The sequence below is a fragment of the Dama dama genome, chromosome 23 (assembly GCF_033118175.1).
Source record: "Dama dama isolate Ldn47 chromosome 23, ASM3311817v1, whole genome shotgun sequence".
Classification (NCBI taxonomy): domain Eukaryota; kingdom Metazoa; phylum Chordata; class Mammalia; order Artiodactyla; family Cervidae; genus Dama; species Dama dama.
This window is the reverse complement of record NC_083703.1, coordinates 18,795,702-18,806,525: the sequence shown is the minus strand read 5'-3', so window position 1 is coordinate 18,806,525 and position 10,824 is coordinate 18,795,702. Positions and strand designations below refer to the sequence as shown.

The window sequence follows — 10,824 nt, the reverse complement described above, 5'->3', positions numbered from 1 at the left end:
CCAAAATGTTCAGCACTGGTTCACAGCATGTCGACTGATTTCTAACTTGAAGTCCTGGAGTCTTCCTGGAGGAAAGGATAGCAAGGACTTGTTCTTGTGTATTGTCAGTGGTGGTGTCTTAGATCAAATGCCTGTGATGTTCCAAAATGTGACCCAAGTCAGGTGACCCAGCCCTCTTTCCCATGTAGTGAACAGCTTCAGGGACGTCTTTCCCCAGCGGTGGTACTTGAACTGTGTATTCTCATCTTCATCATGATAATGTAGCCAACTCTTCATGCTTGGCAATGAAAAGATGGACAATTCAAACCAGATGATTACAATCCATGTGGCTCTGGATGTAATAAAGAGAGTTATATGATGAGACACAGTCTCTTTCTCACACACACATACCACTCATATATGTTTGATTTTAATTGTACTCTGCATCTAATTATAGTCCTTTCTTGACTAGGCCCACACTGTCATGGACTGTGGGGCCCAGAAAGAAAGCTGAGCGCCAAAGAATTGATGCTTTTGAACTGTGGTGTTGGAGAAGACTCGAGAGTCCCCTGGACTGCACAGAGATCCAACCAGTCCATCCTAAAGGAGATCGGTCCTGGGTGTTCATTGGAAGGACTGATGTTGAGCTAGGGAGGCACCAAACTGACCCTCCGCTGGTGGTTATTTGAGAGCCGGTCATAAGGCTTCAAGTTCATGGCTGCAGTGAGGGCTGCCCCTGCATCAGTAGCACAGAAACCTTCCTGTTGTACCAGAACGTCCCTCTAAAAACGGGTAACGTCAGTAAAGGCTGGGGCAGAGGGTAACAGTCCTTGAAAACCAACCAATCTCAGGTCCCCAGGAAACTAGAGAGGCCGGCAGCTGTCATGAACAAGTCAGACCATGTATGAACTCACAGGAGACTCACTTTGGAGCTCTGGGGACCAGAGCACATGATTTAAAGTCTCTTTCTATACAACTGTGTGTTCTTTGGGAGAAGAGATTGGGGTGGGGAAGCAAACTGATTTCAAAAATTCTACACTAAAGAAAGTTAAACAGCTTTCTTTAGCCTTTAATATTGTGGTTTGATTGCAAATCTCTAAGAGGGGGAAATAAAAGGGAGCTTTTCCCAAATATTTTTCAACTGAGATTCCATCTTCACTGGGAATCACTCACATTTCAATGTGCACAAATGCCACCCCTGTGCCCCCGCCCCAACCCAGTCTGGAGAATGCTAGCTGGAGAAGTCAGGGAATCCCTCGCTGTGCAGGATTGCCAGCTCTACTGAGACTCAGCCCCCGGGTCAGTGGGAATCAGCTCCCAGACCGTCCAAGGGGGTTCAATTCAGTTCAGTCGCTCAGTCGTGTCTGACTCTTTGCGACCCCATGAGCTGCAACACGCCAGGCCTCCCTGTCCATCACCAACTCCTGGAGTTCACCCAAACCCATGTCCATTGAGTCGGTGATGCCATCCAACCATCTCATCCTCTGTCATCCCCTTTCCCTCCTGCCCTCAATCCCTCCCAGCATCAGGGTCTTTTCAAATGAGTCAGCTCTTCACATCAGGTGGCCAAGGGATTGGAGTTTCAGCTTCAACATTATTCCTTCCAGTGAACACACAGGACTGATCTCCTTTAGGATGGACTGGTTGGATCTCCTTGCAGTCCAAGGGACTCTCAAGAGTCTTCTCCAACACCACAGTTCAAAAGCATCAATTCTTCGGCACTTAGCTTTCTTCACAGTCCAACTCTCACATCCATACATGACCACTGGAAAAACCATAGCCTTGACTAGACGGACCTTTGTTGGCAAAGTAATGTCTCTGCTTTTTAATATGCTGTCTAGGTTGGTCATAACTTTCCTTCTAAAGATCAAGTGTCTTTTAATTTCATGGCTGCAATCACCATCTGCAGTGATTTTGGAGCCCAGAAAAATAAAGTCAGCCACTGTTTCCCCATCTATTTTCCATGAAGTGATGGGACCAGATGCCATGATCTTAGTTTTCTGAATGTTGAGTTTTAAGCCAACTTTTTCACTCTCCTCTTTCACTTTCATCAAGACACTTTTTAGTTCTTCTTCATTTTCTGCCATAAGGGTGGTGTCATCTGCATATCTAAGGTTATTGATATTTTTCCCGGCAATCTTGATTTCAGCTTGTGCTTCCTCTAGCCCAGCGTTTCTCATGATGTACTCTGCACATAAGTTCAATAAGCAGGGTGACAATATGCAGACTTGACGTACTCCTTTTCCTATTTGGAACCAGTCTGTTGTTCCATGCCCAGTTCTAACTGTTGTGTCCTGACCTGCATACAGATTTCTCGAGAGGCTGGTCAGGTGGCCTGGTATGCCCAACTCTTTCAGGATTTTCCATACAGTCCAAGGGGGTAGCCTTCACAACTGGACTGCTTGATGATATGTGAATTCTTGCTAAGGTTATATCAATACGTGGATTAAAAAAAACCTGAAGATCCACAGCCTGCCTGTGCACCCTTTCCAAAGGTTGTTCTGCCAAGAGCTGAGCAACAGTGATTGGTCCCAGCTGGGTGGAGGGTCTTGCTTTCTACAAAGACCTCTCCATAAAGGTGAGACCTGCCTCTCTCCCTCTGCTTACTATGATGAGTTTCTCCAGGGCCCACACATCTCTCGAGTGCCAGACAAAATAGTGTTTTTGAGAAAGTGAAAGAGTCTATGGATTTAGTGTGAAATCTTTTTGCAACTCAGATGATTTCTAATACTTTGCTTTCATGAAAACTGAGAGAAGACCAAATTGAGCTCTGTCAGAAGTTAGATCATTAAAAATCATTTTGATGATAGATCACCCTATTCCAGGGAGCTTGGTAATGGACATTGCTATGATAAAGTTCCTTTCATTTTCATGAAAATTGTTTCATAGTGTGTAGAATAACTGAAACAACAATAATTGTAAAATGAGATTAATGTTGGTGAAGATTGTCATCTATTTTAGGAAATAGATGCATCTTAATTTAGTAAGTCTGGTGAAAACTGGTTTTTCCAATAACATTGTACTTTTTATATTTAATAATATTTATGAAATCCTGTTGTGATAAGTCACATATTAATAGCATCTATAATAATAATTCAGTCTAGAATTATTTCTTTAATATCTAGAGCTACTTGACTACAGGATTTAAACATTACTTTCAAATTAAAATGTATAAAATTAAATTCAAGTTATATACATACTTTTGCTGCAGATAAATATTAGTGATCAATGAAAGGTTTAGGCATAAAATGTATCACATTAACATAAAATTATGTGAAGAAAGTAGAGTGGAAATAGAACTTTAAGGAGTAAATGAAATAACTTGTGCCTACTAAAGATGAGTTTATAGGTGTATATTAAAATGAATTATGGTGGATCTCAAATTGCTGTGGTATTAGATTGTCCTGGAAACAGTGAAGATGTCATATTAGGATTTTACTTTTAAATATTTCCTACTTCTGGTTCACCAGAGATTATATCCTTTGCAACTATTTAGATTGATGAAGAAATGTTTTGGATGTGAACTTAAACAGGTGTGAAATGTCATAGTGTTTTTTGTTGTTGTTGTTAAGCGATAGTATTAATATGCATTTTGAAATATGCACAAATGAATAATTCGAAGAGGCATATAGTTTAAAGAATTATTTTAAGGGTAACCAAACAGGAAATTGGCGGTCTCTGTATCCAACAGCACATACGGAAAATGAAAAAACAGGGGTCCAGAAAAGGCTCCATTTGGTCTGGTTCAGGCTCTTTCCACACTTCCTCCCGCTGCCCTCCTTCTAGTCCAGGATCCAGGTCTAACAGGTCCTCAGCTCCCAACTTAAGATCCCACATCACCACTACTCTCCTCCTCCCACGTGTGATGCTCATTTCTTTCACACTTAATGACAGCCATGTTGACTTGGCCCTGGGACCACCTCATGGAACTATCTGGGGAGTCATCATCCCCTGGCCCACACTCCCTGCCTCACTCTTGCCTCAAATCCCAGAAACCCTCAGACAATAGAAAGCCCAAGTTTAGGCCTAGGTCTTAAGCCCTTGTCCATCTATCATCATCTGAATGATTGCTATTAATTTGTGCATTTGCAGTTTTCAAAGTGTCTCCCTCTTTATACTTCCTCTTTTCCTCTTTACCACAACCTGCTCTGATAGATGAAGATAGAAGATGGATGGATGGATGGTTGGATAGGTAGGTAGGTAGAAAGAAGAAATTGGGGCTCAGAGGATTTCAATGGTTTGCCTGTGATGACACAGCAAGAAATGGTGGAGTTAGTGTTTGGAAACAGGTCACCTGTTTTCAGACTCTTCACCTTATGCATGACATCACAGAACCCAAGGCCAAGGTCACAGAAAACCAACTGGAATCTTTCGAGCCTGGGGTGGCCCACTCAAGCCTTACTGATCATACAGCCCTGGAGAGTGTGGTGGGTGTTAGCACGTGGTCCTTGTCTGATGGCCACTGTCCGGGGCCTTCACACTTCATCCAGATTCTCTTCCAGACATTTGGAAAGGACTTACAGAGAGGGGAAATGAACACGTATGTGTACTTCCACGTACTGTGGAACAAGATTCCTTAGAACAGGATATGATGGTGTGGAGCCTAGAGAGCTGAGTATAAAGAAACATTACATAATAATGGGCAAGTTTTGCTGTGAGAGGTGTTTTAGTCTGGATAGCTGTACTGGAAATAAAACTTGGTTGGATGTCAAAACACCAGTCATCTAACTTTAGTTTTATTTTTCATTAAAGACACTGACTTTTAGAAACCAAGAAAAATACTAAACCTGTTTCAACTTACCTCAAAGTGCCCAAATTAATAGTTATTTCTGGCTAAGTTGAGTTCACCTATGCTTTTGTGTCATTTTTTGGGAAAACTTTTGAGGATAGTTTTTTTTTTTAGTGCATTCAGACATACAGTTTAAAAAATAATTACTCCTACTATGGAGCTTGATATTTTTATTATTCAATGTGAGGTATTTCATTTGAGGCTGAGCCCTTAAAATGTTTGAAAGTTAGTCAGGATTTAGGGTCACAAAATTTAAGACACACTTAGCAGCTAAACAACAACTCAACGACAGAGTGATTGATTCCCTAGGAGTTAAAGGAGTCGATCTGTAAGTTAGATACACAGTAAATAATTTTAGTTCACTTAGCACACACAGGACATAATTTACTAAAGGACTATGACATTATAAACAGCCGAAGGTTGCTCTCCAAGACCACCTGGAAGTTCAACTGTGCAGATGGCACAGTTCAGCAACCTGGACTTATTCTACCTGTCCTCGTGGATTGGCTCCAGCCAACTGGTTTCATTCTGAGCACAACTCAGCTTGCTGAGTAGTCAGGTTTACTGTCAGTGACCGACGTGCGTAGACTGCCCAGCAGGGAAGGGTGAAAGAGACCGGTGTAAATGACCTCTCCTGGCATTTGCGGCAGGAAAATCTATTTCTGTGAAACTTTGCTGTAGGAGAAAAAGCATCCAGACCCCTGGTGTCTACATACAATAATGCTGCTGCTACTATTGTTAAGATGAATAAAAGTCACCTCTCCCAGATTCTCAAATACCGAGGATCACTTTATTTTCAGCTGCCAGTGCTGCATACAGGGAGGACACAGGGCTCCCGCGAGGTGGAGGGGTTGCCTGAGATCATAAGGCAAGTTATTAATGGTAAGTCAGAATTTTTTCTGATATCTCTTGACTCTAAACACCTGCCTATACTATCCATCTGTGAATTCGGAATCAATTTATAGATTAATTTACTATTCATGGCCAGTGTTTGTGAAGTTTGTAATGTCCTGTGCAAAAGATACTTGTGTGCGTGCTCAGTCGCTAAGTTTGGTCCAACTCTCTGCGACCCCATGGACTGTGTGGCCTGCCAGGTTTCTCTGCCCATGGGATTGACCAGGCAAGAATACTGGAGTGGGTTGCCATTTCCTCCAGGGCATCTTCCTGAGCTCTCCTGCATCCTCTGCATTGGAAGGCAGATTCTTTACCACTCTGCCACCTGGAAAGCCTTCACAGATGCTAGTGGTATTTTATTAGAATCATTTGATATCTATTTATAGTGTAAGGCAGTAGCAACAGAGTATAAGCTATAAAAGAAAAATTTAAGTTGGAATCCATTCTGAAAGGACCTGAGAAAAAAAAAGAAAAAAGATCAGGGATGGATAGAACACAACTGTTCTCAGATTGAAAGCATTGGGAGGAGTGGGATATTCCAGTCTGGAGTCGTCTGGAATATTCTCCATACGCCCCAGTGCCGAGCACCGAGGCTGGCTCAAAGCTGACAGCCAGCCAGCGTGTGTTCATCCAGACTGAAGCGCGTGCATGTTTGCATTTGAGCTGCTCTCTTAGTTCATCAAAAGGAGTATCTTAGAGTTTTTCATTTCTGATTTCTCCAGGGGTTCCTCTCAGGCTCCTCTGGATTATTGGAAGGAGACTGGACCCTGAAAGTAGCCCAGGTGAGTGGGAACTCAGAAGGCATGAGTTCTTGCCTTGAAGTTCAGAACCTTGAAGCAGCCATGCAACATGTGGCCAGGACGAGCTGCCAGTGCTGCTGGGCTGGTGTGTAGAAGAGGCCCCCTGGCCAGCCCATAAATCCCTCCTTCCCAAGAGCCTTAGCATCCAGAGCAAGGCGCTAGCTCCCAGGTGCTCTGAGCTGCGGGAGCTTCTACCATATTACTGTTTCTACCTGCTGATGCAGGATGCGTGTAAGTACAAGGGAAGGAGCGACTTGGGTTCACATGCAAATCCACCTGAGCACCCAAGCTGCTGCTTGCTGCCTGCCTTCCAGGAACAGATGTGGCACCTCTGCCACTGAGCCTCAGCAAGTCCTCTACATGTGTTTGTGATAAGAGCTTCTGGAACACAGATACTGTTGGCTGTTTGTTTTCCTGAAACAATCAACTTTTGTTCTTTCCCAGCAGAGCACCTACACAGCCCCAGGCTTCTGGGTCTCTGGATTGTGGAAACACTGCTCTGCTTTTCAGCTCTCCCTGGAAAACCGTTAGGGACCTCCTAGAGAGGAAAGCTACTGCTTGGGGTTCTAAATGGATCCAGGGGAGGAGTAAGGTGGTGTGGGCACAGATGTTACATGCACCAGTTTCCCAAAGTGAGACAGTGCAGAGTGTCCACCATATCAAACAATACGCATCTGGAAATCATAGCTGGCCAGGGGGTTCACAGTTTAAGAAATGGCTTTGCAACATATTCAGAGTGTGGCCAGTTCTTCAGGACTCTGAGCCCAGTATTTTCTAGCTACTCAATGACATGGGAAAGGAGTGGGAAATGTTCTAATGTGAAAGAAAGGTAAAAGAGACCTAAGTCACATAGTAATAACCTTACATAGTGTCTCAAAGAAGCCTACAGTAAGAAAGAGTTTTTTAGATATTTGAGGAACTTTTGGATATTTGAGGACAAATAGGAATTTGTCCATATCTACTAGGATATCAGATTTTTTGGTATATAATTGTTCATCAAACTCTCAAATGATCCTTTGTTCTTGTATCTTATCATTTGTAATGTCTTCTTCATTTAGAATTTTATTTCAGTCCTTTCTTTTTCTTGATGAGTCTAGCTAAAGATTTGTTTATATTTTTAAATGAACAAATCTTATTAGTTTCATTGATTTTATGTTATTTTTTAGTTTCTATATCATATATTTCCATTCTGTTCTTTACCTTCTTTATATTAACTTTGGGCTTGGTATGTTCTTATTTTTCTGGTTCCTTCTTAGGTTGCTTATCTGAGAACATTCTTTTTTCTTAATGTACACATTTATTGTTATAAAATTTCCTCTGAGAATTTCTTTTGCTCCATCCCTTAAGTTTTGGTGGTATTTGTTTTCTTTCTCTTTTTTTTAAATTTAAATTTCTAAACAATATCTTGCTGAGCAGTTGTAGAATGTTTCTCAATTTGTAGTTAAATCAAATATTTAAAAATTGTAAATGAAGCTCACTTTTGTCTCTGTCTTGACATCACCTGGATTAATGATGACTGAGATAGCAATGATGGGGAGTCTTTAAATTGCAACTAGTTTTCACTGTTTAATCATTGTGATTAAAGTATCTATTCCAGTCAGTGCACCCGGGTTTATCGTTTTGATGGTGTTTTCATGATGTTTATGGTGCAGATAAAAGTAGCCCTTGTTAAATGCAGTCTCAACCTGTTTTCTCATTTGGCTTCTTGCCATCATAGGAGAGCAATCTAAGGTTTCTTCGACAGCACTGCGGCTACGTTGGGTCTTAGTACTTGAGAGCCGTGAACCTGGAGGACGTGCTTTAGCTGTGCAGTCACAGCGGGCCTCCGAACACTTCATGCCAAGTCAGACACTGCCCCACGCAGGCCTAAGAGGAGGAAGCAAATGCTTGACCCCCGTCCCAGGGGCAGGCTGCCTACTGCAGACTCAAGTTCATGATGCTGTGGGCACATAACATCTTTTCAAAAAGAAATTTGGAACCAAGCAAGCACTTCTTAATTCCTTGTCCCTAATCACACATTAGGTAAATCTCCTCTCTTCTCACACGGAGGGTAGGAGTATAAGTCCTCCCCTTGAAACTTCAGGCTGAGGAAATGAAGTTCAACTGTAATTTCTGACTGGATTTAGATTATAGTTGAGATTACACTCATACTTTTTCTATAAACTAACTAATGGTGAGAGCTTTGGATAGAAGTATGCTAGACAGTAAAGAGAGATCTGTTGTGTGTTTTAAATTCTGTCCTAAATAACCCAAAATGTGGATAATTCATTTGTTGACTCATTATAATAAACCAGGTTTTATCTGGAGGAAGCAAACATCCTTTGAAGGATGAATCTCTTCAGTTTTGTCCTGCTTGATTCAAATAAAGATTTTCTCCTTCAAGTTCCCTTTCCTGTGTTTAAAAAAAATGCATGCTTTATACATTAAATACATCAACTTCTCCAAGTAGGAGTTCGATATTAATTTATTCTTGTTCATGCCTTTAAGGCATATGATTTAGTTAGAAAGCTACTACGTCATGTCATACCACAAGCATTATTGAACTATAAACAAGGTTTTACGTATTCCTTTTCTCTATGTTATAGTTAAAAATCTATGTGTTTTTTCTTAATCTGAGGAAGTAGCTGGCATAGGACTCAGAAGGCCATTGGCTTTGTTACTTCTTTTGTAGAATTAGGAACTATGACTAAATCAATGAGTCTCATCCCTTACAAAAAGTTTTTTTTCCCCAAAGAAAACAACCTTTCTTTCAAAAAAAAAAAAAAAAAAACCCACAAAAAACAAAAAACAACTTTTCCGTGGAACAGTATTATATATAATGGAGACAAGTGTAGAGCCCTTTAGCTAAAGGAGTGGCCAGAGACCCTGAAACTGTGATTTCTCTGTTATACAAGTCTGCAGTGACCCCTGTGGGATCTTCCCCTTCTATGGGACATAGTTCAGAAACTAACAGTTATGAGAGAATCCTTCTCACTGAACATCTTTAGAATTAAAACCTGCTGGTTCTTTGTTTTCTTGTGTATAATTTTCTCACCTTTCTGTGTGTTTGTTAAATGGAAAAGTTTAAAGAAAATCACAGATGTGTTCTCCTTACTAACAATTTGATTTCAAACTACTTCCTCCATTTGAACAGGATCCTCACCTAGAAATCAAAATAAAGGTCTTGGAAGTATGTATTTAGGGCAGGAGCTTTTAGGGGAGAAGATTAGTAGTCTTGTAGATCATTCCTAGGACTATGCATGATTCCTTAATTCTCTGAAATTGTATGTTCTCGATAGACTGGTATTTATTGTACTTTTTATCAGATTAATCTAAATAGCATTCCATATATATGTTCTCTGCTATCTAAAAGCAGAATAAGTGGGAATTCATTTTCTTTTATTTCTGGGATTATTTTTCTACTTAAGTAATCTTCAAGTTAGGTCTAGTCTCTAAAAGTATTATTTAAATGTCACATTTAGTGCTCGCTTCGGCAGCACATATACTAAAATTGGAACGATACAGAGAAGATTAGCATGGCCCCTGCGCAAGGATGACACGCAAATTCGTGAAGCGTTCCATATTTTAAAAAAAAAAAGAAAAAAAAGAAAAAAAAAAATGTCACATTTAGTCAGTCTGTGTCATTCCTATGATAATATCTCTTGCTTAACTTAAACATAAATAATATTTGACTTATTTCAGATGCAGCGGGAGTCGGCCAGGAGTATAACTAGAGAACTAACAAAAGGTATGTTGCCAAATGTATGAATTAAATTTAGACATTGATCCCTGAAATACACTGAAAATGGTAAATGGCATCTTTTTCCATTGTTTGAATAACAGATGCTATGTTAAATAATTTTTCTTGTACATAGCTAATGAAAAATGTGAAAGCATGAGCAGTCATAGTAAAAAATATCCCCCTCATTTATTCATCATGTTCCATAGCTTTAAAAAAAATCTCAAAAGGTCTATGTAGTTCTTGTTTTTTTTTTATTTTTATTTTTTTAAATTTATTTATTTTAATTGGAGGCTAATTACTTTACAGTATTGTGATGATTTTTGCCTTACATCAACATGAATCAGCCATGGGTGTTCATGTGTCTGCCCGTCCTGTATCCATCCACCCTGGACCCCACCCCCCCACCTCCAAAGGCCTCTCTAGAGTCTTCTCTAGCACCACAATTTGAAAGCATCCTTCTACTTCGAGGAACCTCAGTCTTTGCCCTGACAGCCGTTAACTGATGATGCCCCTGGACATTATGGAGGGTAATCAGTTTTATTCAAAGTTACTGATTTAAATACTAATCACATCTAAAATATACCTTCACAGAAATGTCTCAACTGGTGTTTGACCAAACAGCTGGGATCATATTATAGCCA

General features: G+C 40.5%; 1 non-coding gene across 1 annotated transcript; it reads left to right on the top strand.

Moving 5' to 3' along the window:
• Positions 1-9,922: 9,922 nt before the first annotated feature.
• On the top strand, positions 9,923-10,029 carry LOC133045399 (U6 spliceosomal RNA). Its single transcript, XR_009690260.1, has one exon. It is a non-coding gene; the product is annotated as a U6 spliceosomal RNA (small nuclear RNA).
• The last annotated feature ends 795 nt before the right edge of the window (positions 10,030-10,824 follow it).